This window comes from Chanos chanos, chromosome 2 (genome assembly GCF_902362185.1).
Source record: "Chanos chanos chromosome 2, fChaCha1.1, whole genome shotgun sequence".
Taxonomy (NCBI): Eukaryota; Metazoa; Chordata; class Actinopteri; order Gonorynchiformes; family Chanidae; genus Chanos; species Chanos chanos.
Window position 1 is genome coordinate 27,780,515 of NC_044496.1, and position 11,304 is coordinate 27,791,818.

An 11,304-nucleotide genomic window follows, 5' to 3' on the forward strand; every position below is an offset into this window, starting at 1 on the left:
GGTTAGGCAAAAACGTCAGCTCTTACACCCTCCAAATAACCTAATGCCAGGCGCCGTCAGAAACCAGCCAAAACTGTGAGAAAACCCATTTGTGATCTACCATGTACCAAGGGCACGACTTGATGGGCACTTGGCATAACCTTCTGGCCCCAAGACTGCAGAGAGGAGCGAGGCTGAGGACTGGCAGAGCAGGGGGTCTGTAATTGGCTCCCATTGGTCCAAAAGCAGGAATAAGGAAAAGGTAGCCTGAGGCCATGCAGAATAGTCTTAATGAATGGAAAGAGCCGGGCCTCTGGTCCAGGCTGTTTTTCTCTCTGATTAAAGACAGCAAGAGATTTTATTTTTAAAAAAAAAAGAAAGGAAGAGGGAGGGAGAGAAGGCACGGCCTGATTTGGAAAGCACAGTGGGTCACATTAAGAGAGCAAGAGGGAGAGGGAGGGAAAGAGAGAGTGAAAGGGAGGGAAAGGAAGAGAGAGAGAGGTAGAGAGGTGGGAGTGAGGCATGTATTCCCTCTTTGTCTTGAAGAGATCCAAAGGGAAGAAGTAGAGTCAGACTGAAGGTGTGAGTCACTGTGAAAACCATGTACTCCCACTGTAAATGGTACACTGAGCTCACCCTTGTGTGTGTGTGTGTGTGTGTGAGAGAGAGCGCACATCAAAGTGGCCCTGGGGAGGGATCCACGGTGTTCTCAAGGACTTGTGCTGCTCCTGGTCTACACAGCCCCTCTCTGTTGACAGGAAATAGCATAGTCTCTCTGAGTGAGGTACAGGGTGACCTCAAAGCGGGGGAGAGAGATGCTTCCAGGGTGACAAGGAAAAGGGGAGGGATGGAGGGAGTTGAGGAATGAGAAGAGGCCCCTAGGATCAGACAGTCACATTCAACAAAGCACTGTTTACCAAGGACACATACACACACACACACACACACACACACACACACAAAAACCTACACCCCTTACACTTTCTCACTCTAACACCACCCAGACCTGGGAGACAACGCTAATTCCTGCCCCAGGGCTGCTTAGCCTTAGATTCAAACTTTGAACAGAACTCATAGGGAGAGGGAGAGAGAGAGAGAGGGAGAGAGAGAGAGAGAGAGAAAGACGGGAGGGTGGGTGGGAGAGGACCCCTGCCTCAGTACAGTACACAAGAACCATCTTAATTGGAGATTGTTCTATTCCAATGTCTCGTTTGCCTGGGAATGGAAGGAGAGAGACTGAAAATGAGAAGGGAGGTGGAGAGGTACAGAAGTTTGTTTCTCAGTATTTTCTTTCTTTCTTTCTCCAACGGCAGGATTAACCACCAGAGTCGAAACTCAATAGTGAGTCTTGGACTTGCTGGAAAAAGGGTGGCGGGGGTCTTTGGCCATAGAGCAGGACCATTGCTACACCCGCCGTGAAGGCCTCTGCACATTTGGCAAGCTAAGCGTCAGTCATTCAGGATTGTGGGAAAGCAACTCCCTGCTGCTACGCCTCCTCAAAAAAACATTCCTGCAGGTGATTTTTCTTCTCAGAGCTCCTGAGGTAAACTTCGGGACGGAATAACCTAGATGGAGTGGAGGAGAGGAGTAGAGGAGCACAGGAGAAGCATAGCAGGAGAAACTGCTGTAAGAGAGACGTAGGAGCAGAATCTGCCTGCTCAACAGACACTCTGGAAACACTGAGTCGCAACAAGTGCCAAGTACCTCTGACTCACTGGAGAGAAGACACAGAGACAGAGAGAGGACAAAGTAAGCTGCCAAAGCGATGGATGGACAGATCCTCCGGAGGAGGCTGAGCGGTCACATTCCACAGACTATGAAGAAGCAGAGCCTGGAGGATTTGGGGAGGGAGGGAGGGAGAGAGGGAGAGATGGGGGACGACAAATACTGAGAAAACAACCTTGCCAAAGTCTTGAAAAGTGCTCTCTCTATGTGCTCTTCTCTTAGCATTCCTCATTTGTCCAGCTAAGCCTGTTCCATTACCGCATTACATGTACGATAGGCCAGCGGCCAGTGTAGCCACGTTGATTAAAAGTTGGATCAGACTCAAGATTTTCCATTTTCGATTCCCACACATCCCTTCACTCTTTTTTTCTCCCCCTGTCTCTTTTTCTCTCTTTCTCTCTCTTTCTCTCTCTCTCTCTTTTCTTTCTTTCTCTCTCTCTTTTCTCTCTTTTTTTCTCCACCTCTCTTTGTCTTTCTTTCTTTCTTTCTCCCCCTTCTTCTTTCTCTCTTTCTCCCTCTTTCTCTGTCTCTCACCCACTGTCTCTCTCCCTCTCACTGCTCCAATCCTCCCCAAGCCATCCTGGATTCCATCACCTTCTCCGTCTCCGTGACAACAAGGCCGGACATACAGCCACACAACGATCTCTGCACAATCTCCTGCCGATAGGTCTTTGGCCTCCGACCAAAAGTACTCTCAGGGTACAGCAATATATTAAAGGCAGGGATTCAAACTAGTCATGGCAAACAAAAACAAAAATGACAGCAAGACTTCCAAACAGATATTTGCAAGGAGCAAAACCTTTTGCAAACATTTGAGGCCAAACGCAAATGTTCAGCAGTGTTTATGCCTCCTGTGTCTTGTTCTGTCCCACAGGCTGATACAAATACATCCCTGCTTTCTACAGGCCCAAGCAAAACAGACAATATACTGTACACGGACGTAGACACAGCTCCTGACTGTGTGTGGTTGCATCAACTATCTCCGTGGGAGGGAGGGAGAGAGAGAAGTAGGGGAGAGGAATTAGCACTATAAAACAAAAACAAACAAGCCCAAAGAGGTCATAACTCAACAGTTTCCAAAAATGCGCTCAAAAGCCCAAACATAAAGCAAACTCTCCACCTTGTATGTACAATTGTGAGAAGACTGAAATAAATATGCACTCCAAACACGGAGCCCAGACCAAAAAAGTCTATTTCGGCTGTCTAAATGTTTATTTCTACTGTTTCTCCCGCCAGCTCAGAAATCTTTTTCTTTTTTTTTCCCCCTTTTTTTTCACAGGTCTTCAAAATCCCAAAACAAATTGGGAAGGTAAGGTCAGAACAAACATGCTTCTCTTGGTTTCCATGCCTGTCTAATGCTAAAACCTCCAGAATTCTTCTATGTGTCCAGGATACCTCGCTGTGAGGTGCAGGACAGACTCGGACAGTGATGTATTGCACCTTGCCGGTGCATTGTCACTGCGCCAAGACTAACACAGACGTCATGACGACAGCAGAAAGAAACGGAGGAATAATGTAAACTATTGCTAGCACAGTGCGATGTGCCTGCTACTACACACATTGACCTTGTGTCTCTAAAATGAGGGAGCTTCCTTATTTTTTTAAACTTATTCCGTTCGTGTGTGTGTGTGTGTGTGTGTGCGCGCGCGCGTGTGTGTTTGTGCGAACGTAAGTGTGTTTTTCCGTGTGTGTGTCAAAGGTCACTTCATGGAAGTTCTCCATCCTGCATTGTAATCTAATCTTTGCAGGTTTTCTTTTTCTTTTTTTTCTTTTTTTTTACAGGCATGGATAAAAACAACTCAATGCCTGTCTTCTTCTGGGCCTAACCATGTAATAAATAATGTTTCCAAAATCCCATCTGTATGAGTTTAAATACCCTCTAAAAATGGCCTTTCAAACCAGTTCCTCAAAGGGGCTAAAAAAAGGGGTGCCCAAAAAACAGCACCTTAACCACAGGTTGTCAGTGCAGTGGTGCTCATGCACACTCTGATCCTCCAGAAAAACAGCGCTCAAAAACAACAGAGCTGTTTGTGCAGATGATGGACAGGCTATGACTACACAACTGTTCTGAACTTAATATAGCCTCACCATGAACCTCTCCCGACAGGTTTTGGAAGAGCAAACTTACTGAGGTGCAAGTTTAAAATTAAACGCATGTCAGGTCTGGCTCATGGTTTGCTCAGCATTCAAAATAGAAAGCTGTGGTTCTTCCCTCACCGTTCAAAAAAGAAAACCAAAAAATGAAGGGAAGGAGAGTTTTCATCTCCTCTCTCAGGACTGTACTAGGGCAAAAAAAACCCAGATCTGGCAAATTTAAGAAGGGTAAGGCTTTGGGCAGAACGAGAGAAATTAATCTTGCAAACAGGAAGAGGGACTGAGAATGCTGAAAAAAAAAAAACTCTCCTATATTATGGAAAACTTTTCTGTGGGAGTTGTCAGTGAGAGTCCAGTTCACAAGTTCACTCCCAAACTCTTCCCCCTAAGGGCAAGGATTCCCACCCGCTCGCCTGCTCCTGATACCAGGGAGAAAAAGAAAAAAAAAAAAGGAAAAAGACAAAGAAAAAAAAAGTGACATCAGATTTTGCAGGACAATTATGGGATAAATGGTTGCTTTTGGCGAGCAGAAGCGAAGCCCTGTATCATGCCATGGTGCAACTTCCTGAAGAATTGTATTTTGGTTCCTTTTTTTTCTTAATGAGGCCAAGTGAAATCAGCTTTAAGCACAGTAATAAAGCTCAGCCGGCCACACATGCCAAAAATCACATAAGTTTATTCTTAGCTTCTCTGATTCTTGTGTACAATTTTCCACTCTAGTACCTGCTGGCCAATTGCGTGGAGTAGTGAGGTAAAAACAACAACAACAACAACAACAACAAAAACATTCATGGCCTTTACAGATTCATGTCTTATCTCTCTATGGTGCTTTGAAGTAAAACACTGGTGTTAAAAATACTCTAGAAGATTCTTTAACGATGTGATGAGTCACACCTGTCAGCGCATAAATGAGGTGAGGGGGGCACTGTGAACACCCCCGCCCCCCCAAACCTCTAGAGGCTCAAGCAGGCCTTCCACTCTGGATCGGGGTTTGGAGCGAGGACAAGGCTGAAGCCTTCCTCCTTCAGTGGCTCGGCAAAAACATCTGTTTCTGCTGCTTTCCAAAACAGTTTGTTTGTTTTAACAATTTTGCACCCGATGTTTCTCATTTTCATTTCTTAATCTCCTGAAAGACATTACCCCACCGCAGGTCCTGAAGGGTAGGAAATCATGCCTAAGCAATCGCCGGCACGGAACCCACGCCGATTGGAAGCTACGGAACGCGGCTCTCACAGTATGTTGCACCTCTTAAATATTACAGCGCACATAACCAAAAAGATATTCCCTCCCTCTGCTGATATCCACCCCCAGCCCCACCTCTGATTCCACGCCTGTGCTTTCTCCTCTGAGCTAGCTTTGACAGTGCAGTATATATAGAGGAATTATGTGTTACCCATGGAGGGGCTTTGCTCCACATTCCACAGACCTGATAAGTGAGGCCTGTTGAGTATGGACTCCCAAAAAACAGAGAGAGAGAGAGAGAGAGAGAGAGAGAGAGAAATTCTAAGATAACAGTCCATCTTTCTCATGTGCCTTAGTTTTGATAGTGATGAATTCAAAACGGGCCTTCATCAAGAAAATCCTGGGATTGTAAATTTTTGCTTAAAATGCAAATCCAGTACCTAGTTACAGTAGACCTGACACAGATCCTCACATGCTTCTCTCACAGCCGTTCTGAACTGCAGTCTGGACCATGCACGCTGACAAAGACTGTGAGAAAAGTCCAAAAACAGGTCAGTAAAATGAGTGTGGAACGGGGGCAATGAATCTCCCATCTTTACAAACTATATCTTAATGCATCTTAATGGAGGACTCCAGAGACCACGTGTTTTCCCATGAAAACGGGCGGATAGGAGGAGATGAGGAGGGGTCTGGATCTCTTTACCAACTGCAGCCAGCAGAGAGCAGTCACCTGCATAGGGGGAAAAAAATCACTCCATCTTTGTCAATCTGCCCATCTCTCCACCCCTCCCACCCCCAAAAAGAAGCACTGTTCCCAAGCTGCTGCACACTGTCAATCAACACTAGTGGGGGCCTTAAATCTTAGCTACATTTTGGCAGCCAGCCACAAAAGTACACTTGTTTCACCCACCAAGCATCCAAACAGTGTTGGCCAGTTCTGATAAAGGAGAGCTAGGTGTAGGCGACCAACCAAACGCCAGTGTTGGATGAATCCAAGACTGCTCCAAGTCAGAGCATAGTCCCATTAGAGCAAAGCCTTGGCTATGCAGTCAAACACATTCGGTTAGACCCCATGAACTTGAGTTCAAGCCAATCGTTTAGAATGTTACGGTCATCTGTTACAGTCACAGCGCATTTCCTGGAAATAACAACACATTTCATTGGTCCAAAGAAACAGCAGTCAATACAGAGCCGGTGAGTGCCAAGCGTAGGTTTCCCCTGTTCAGGCCGAAGGCCCCTGCTCTTTCAGATCTGAGTGACTCTGTTTATACAGTCATTTACGGCCAACAGCTGATTTCTCTGAGCAGTGAGAGAGGGGATCAGAGAGCCACATCCAAATAAACATCCAAACCTCACAGCGGTTCAGCTTTTGGACATTCACTTTCATCCTCCAACATAGAAACCCAGAGAATGGGGTTAACAGCTCAACATCTGTGTGTCAACCAGCTCAAAAATATACCGGGGTATACACACCCACACTGCCTTTTAAACACACTATCTCCACCCAAGTGGACACACCCGCACTGCCTTTCAAATACATGCGCGTGCACACACACACACACACACACACACACACAAACTCGTGTGAATACAGACTCAAGAGACACACACACACACTCACGTACAGATCATTTCAGTTTATGATGGGTCATCCTCTTCCTGTGCCCACAGCGCAGACACACAAAAGACACAGCAACAGACAAACACAAGTCATTCCCAACCTTTACACGTCTCCAAAGAAAAAGTCAGACCCCCTTTAAATTTTTAAATCCTGTAACAGAAGTTTTGTTTTTGTTTTTTCAAACACAATTCTAACATTCAATGCCTTTTTACAAAGGAGAGACTGCTTCTAGAATGATCACCTTCAGACCTTTCTAGAACGATCTGCCAGAGGTGACCTGGCTTTGACAGTGGGTCACAACAGACCGCTGGGGTGAGTCCATGGCGTTCTTTCATTCCACGTGCTTCCATTCAAATTGGCCACTTAGCATACCTCTCAAACAGGCACACATGTTTGTCATTAGCCAGCTCCCCCTAATCGGCCAAACATTATTCTAGCACGCTTAATGGCAGTGCTGTGTATAGCCCCGTTCTCCATGATAAGTGCTGGCATGCTAATGATTTATTCAGACTTGGACTAATCACAGAGACCTTGATACACTGCAGCTTTCTCAAGACAGGGGATCCTGTCCAGCCCCGTGAACTGAACTAAACATACATCCCCCTCAATTATAAAATGCCACAGACCTCCTGCGCGATAAAATTCCTCTCCTTACATTAAAAAGATATCAGATTTAAAAACAAAAAACAAAAACACTTGACTGCGGCGGACACATCAGGAGGAACAAGGATAAGCTTAATTTGTTAAAAGAAAACCGAAAACAGGAGCGGGGGGGGGGGGGGGGGGGGGGGTCATCAGGATTTGATTCAAAACTAAAAATTTATGATGTAGTTTCCAAAGTTGAGTGGCTTGAATCAAATTGAAAATATACTGTAATGCCTCAACAACTGTTTGAACTGCTTCATTTCCACACACTTCTCTGTATCTACACGGGTGTGATGTTATGCTCCTCAGAGAGGAGAGTGCGGAACTTTATTCTGTGTAACGTTAAGTGTTCCCATCTTTTTTAACTGGTCTCCCATGCATCAGAAGAGTGTCTGTGAGACACAGAGGAAGATAGGGGCCTGATTGCCTTTTACTAGCAGAAGAAAAATAAACAGAAGGGAACGGAGGGACGACACAATGCTGCAAACGGTATCTGTTCAGTCTTGACAGGGTGAGCTGATAAAAGATGAAAAAGACTGATAGATGAAGGCGCTACGGAATTGTTCATTTAGACATTAATGTCTGTGGTAACAGGTGGCTGTTTACACTGACACAAACGCTTTAAGCTGGAAAAGTGTCACAATAGGAAGAAAAATATTTCTTTCATGCTACACATCAGTCAGTAACATGCCATGAGGGAAAAAAAACATTAGACAAACAGTGATATGTACCGAAACCATGTACCATGAGGTACAGATTTATACAATTCTGCAATCACAAAAAAGTAAGAAAAAAAGTTGTATTAAGAAAGCATCAAAAACTCAATGCAGAAAGAGCTTGAAAAATGTCTTTTTACAGAGAGAAGGCAAAATCAAAACAATTTCATCTTTCAGCTAAAACATGACAACTAAAGTAAAGGTTCCGTGTGTTTTCTAAACACTGACTTTGTATACTGTGCACTTCATTGGAAAGCATTAGGAGAAGGGTGATTTCCCGCAAAGTAATAAATAATGAGAAATCACAAATTTCAGTCATAAGACATTATATTTTATGGTATAGTAGGATGCATGTGCAGTGGCAGAAAAAAAAAAAAAGAGAGAGAGAGAGAGAGAGAGAGCGAGCAGGTGACATAGACCAGACAGGATTATATGTGTCTGAGTTTAGCATTCCTGACCGGACAAGTACAAAGATATGATTAATGTTCATTATACTGTCCTTGAAAACTAAATTTTTAATCTTCACTCTCTTTCAGAATACCAACAAAACAAGAGATGTTTTAAAGTCTTTCAAATAAGTACACACAAAATATGAATTTTGAATTTTTTTCATCAGACATTTTAATTGTAAACCTGTCCGTGAGGCATTTTGGGGGGGTGGGTTCAGGCATTGATATCCTTTACCAGATTTCACACGCAATAAGAACAGAGCAGCCAGCACTGGCCAGGGCATTGAGAGCATGGGCTCTTTGTTGAGTCGGCGAGGTGTTGTCTTAACCTCTCCAGTCCCACAAAAGATATTCACAGATGTCACTTTTTTCTGTTTCTTTCGGCTCTTTTTAAAAATCGGTCAAGTCCGCTATATTATTAGCCTGCTGTTAACGAAAAAACGTGAATGGGAATTCACCTTACCCTGCTTAATCGATAGGCTCGAGACACTGTAAGTGCGTTTTGTTTGAAAATACTCATTACCGCTGGAAGACAATTACCTTGTAATAATTGTTGGCATCGAGGTAATTAAGGTCATTACTACTTGAAGAACATAAGACGCACCCCGAAAGTCGGAAGTCATACATGGTTTTGGTTTTTCAGATAAAACATACCTATTTAACAGAGAACAAGTTCAAAAGAACAGCCGCTTTAACAAATATCACCTTACTAAAATTAAATATGCACAGTGAATGTTTGTGAACGATGTATAAAGCTCATAGCATAAAGACACCGTATTTTTGATCCAGCGACATGGCAAGTGGAATTTCTAAGTGCGCTAACACACAATGCTTGTTTGGTTGTTGTTTGCTGGAGTGTGTGTGTGTGTGTGTGTTTCCTCTAAGAGTAGCCTATCTCTAACACTTTACGTATTGATTCCGTTTTCTGCTTTCTTGATCAATGCCAAGACTCAATCTCCGACCGCATCTGACATGTCAAAAAATCGGAACGACTGAGCAACACGCAAAGGCTTACAATTATTGTAAATACAGACTTACATCTGCGGTTCTACGGATGCCGTTACATTTCACAAAGACCTTTAATATTTATTCAGTTTTTACGATGAAAAATTACTGAATTGTGTCACACATGTACCCATTTTCAAAAGCGCCTTGCCTTTAGGCTTGTGCATGGGTAAATAATTATTAACAAATTATTAATATGATATTACGCTCTCACAACGCTAAGTAGTGCCTCAAAAGAGATTGGTACAATGATCTAAAGAATTTTGTATGCTGTGATCATTTAGGCTTCGCCCTTAAATTGGTGCAGGAGGAACCAAATGTAAAATTCTCCTGCTTCGCAGCCTCCACATATGCGTTAGACGGGTCTTCTTAAAATCACGGTGAAGCACATTCAAAGTAACCTCCTAAGCGTTTTTAGTAATGCAACAAACACATCTCAAACCAGTATGCCATGAATAATCCAGCAAAATCAAAGACGTATTTGCAAACAACAGATCAAGGTATTCATCTTCTATGACTGCACCTATCGTTCGAAAGTCCTGCGAAAGTTGCCGAGAAGGTGGCTGATAGATTAACAAAGCACTGGATACAAGTCAACCGGTGAGATTTCTCAAGTACTTCAATGTTTTCATATCAAGATTTGCTAACTTAAATAGGTTAAACCGGGTGCATGGGTGCATGCCCCCCCCCCCCCCCCCCAAAGGGGAGAAAAACGGCAGTCGAAACCTCGTGTTAAGTTTTTTCCTATACATAGTTGTAGTTACAGTAGAAATGACGACCACTCTAAACGGTTTGAAACTTGACAAAGTGCAAAGTTTCAGTTTTGCGACACATGAAACAGACGTGTGAACACGATACGTTTCAAAACAAGAATTCGCCACATTCATTTTGTCTGCGTTCCGTAGCTTTCCCAGTGACCTCAGAGCAATAGTGTACACAGTAGTCCGCTATCCAGTTTTCTACTTACCTCGTACAGGAGGCTAAAAGCTGCGACCAGCCGGAAAAACTAGAAGAAAAAAGCATTCTTATGGTGGCAAATCCGCACAGGGCCCTCCATAAGACACGGGCGCAAAGTGCAGGGCTTCAGGGTAAAAAAGAAAAAGAATAGGAAGCTACACTGGTTTACTCTCTAAACTATAGGTGCTTGGCAACTGCGGTAACAGTTAGAGCCACAACCGAAGCACAAATTCAGAGACAAACTAGTTAAAAGTTAGATTCCGGCGAAGTAGCCTAACGTACGACTTCACGGTACGCACTAACTGTATTGGTCCTTCCTCTCGCTGCTCGCTTACTCTTTCTCTCTCTCTCTCTCTCTCACTCACTACAACTATCTTTTTCTACACACACACATCCTTGAGGCGAGTATCGAATTGCTCAGCAAATCATGGCAGCGGCTCGTAGCCTGATCGTCAAACCAGGAATGTTCCAACCCCACAGCCCAGTACGTTTGGAGCGTCGCAGGGCAGTGCGAGAAGGAGGGGGTTGCCCTATAGCCAGTGTGTTAACAAGCTTTACCATCAAACAAAATGCGTAATACCAACGTCCCCGCCCCTTCTGCGTACTGATGCCCGAGAAAAATGTGTCCCGTGACACCTATGTATTTAAATTTTAATATTTTGACCATATCTAAATATTGACTCTAGGTTATTTCAGTGCTAAGTTTAATTTAAAACTCAATTAAAAACACATGCATAATCAATTAAAGTATATTCAATTTCCTAAAACGGAACGTAACAACACTTCTCGCATGCCATTCCGCTTTCAAGGTGATGATATTTATTGATAAAGTTTTCCCCATGGTAATCAGTGCAAACACTTACTGCTATAGTGAATCTGTAGAATGCAGTGGCTTCCCTGCTGCAGCCTAAATAAGGGTTTTGATTGTGAG

The 11,304-nt window shown here is 43.8% G+C and overlaps 1 protein-coding gene across 1 annotated transcript in view; it reads right to left on the reverse strand.

Annotated features, from left to right (window-relative positions):
* Positions 1 to 10,715, reverse strand: part of cdon (cell adhesion associated, oncogene regulated) — a 35,156-nt gene extending 24,441 nt beyond the window's left edge. Inside the window, exon 1 of the mRNA XM_030766477.1 lies at positions 10,384 to 10,715. The gene's annotated coding sequence lies outside the window, so the exon portion shown is untranslated. The remainder of the gene's footprint in view (positions 1 to 10,383) is intronic.
* Between the last annotated feature and the right edge of the window lie 589 nt (positions 10,716 to 11,304).